This window comes from Penaeus monodon, chromosome 20 (assembly GCF_015228065.2).
Source record: "Penaeus monodon isolate SGIC_2016 chromosome 20, NSTDA_Pmon_1, whole genome shotgun sequence".
Classification (NCBI taxonomy): Eukaryota; Metazoa; Arthropoda; class Malacostraca; order Decapoda; family Penaeidae; genus Penaeus; species Penaeus monodon.
In genome coordinates, this window is record NC_051405.1 from 43,960,698 (window position 1) to 43,961,122 (window position 425).

Below are 425 nucleotides of genomic sequence, written 5' to 3' on the forward strand. Positions count from 1 at the left end.
TTTTGGAAGATTTGAACGAACGCCCCGTTGCCTTCGCGATATTCCATGGCCGACGCCGGGGGAGCGGACTCTCTAAACAGTGGCTATGAATATATAATTAGACTGCTAATCAAAATTCTGATATCCTCTCCTCCTCTCTCCTCTCCTCTCCTCTTTTCTCCTCTTCTCTCATCTTCTCTCCTCTCCTCTCTCCTTTTCTCATCTTCTCTCCTCTCCTCTCTTCTTTTCTCCTCTTCTCTCATCTTCTCTCCTCTCCTCTCTTCTCTTCTCCTCTCCTCCCCTCTCCTCCCCTCTCCTCTTCTCTCCTCCCCTCTCCCCTCTTCCACCCTTTCTCTCCCTTCGGATTTGAGGAAATGAATTCTTAATTTGTCAAAAGAGAAAAGAAGGGAAAGGAAATATTAGGTGAAGATCGCGAAGTGTGATTT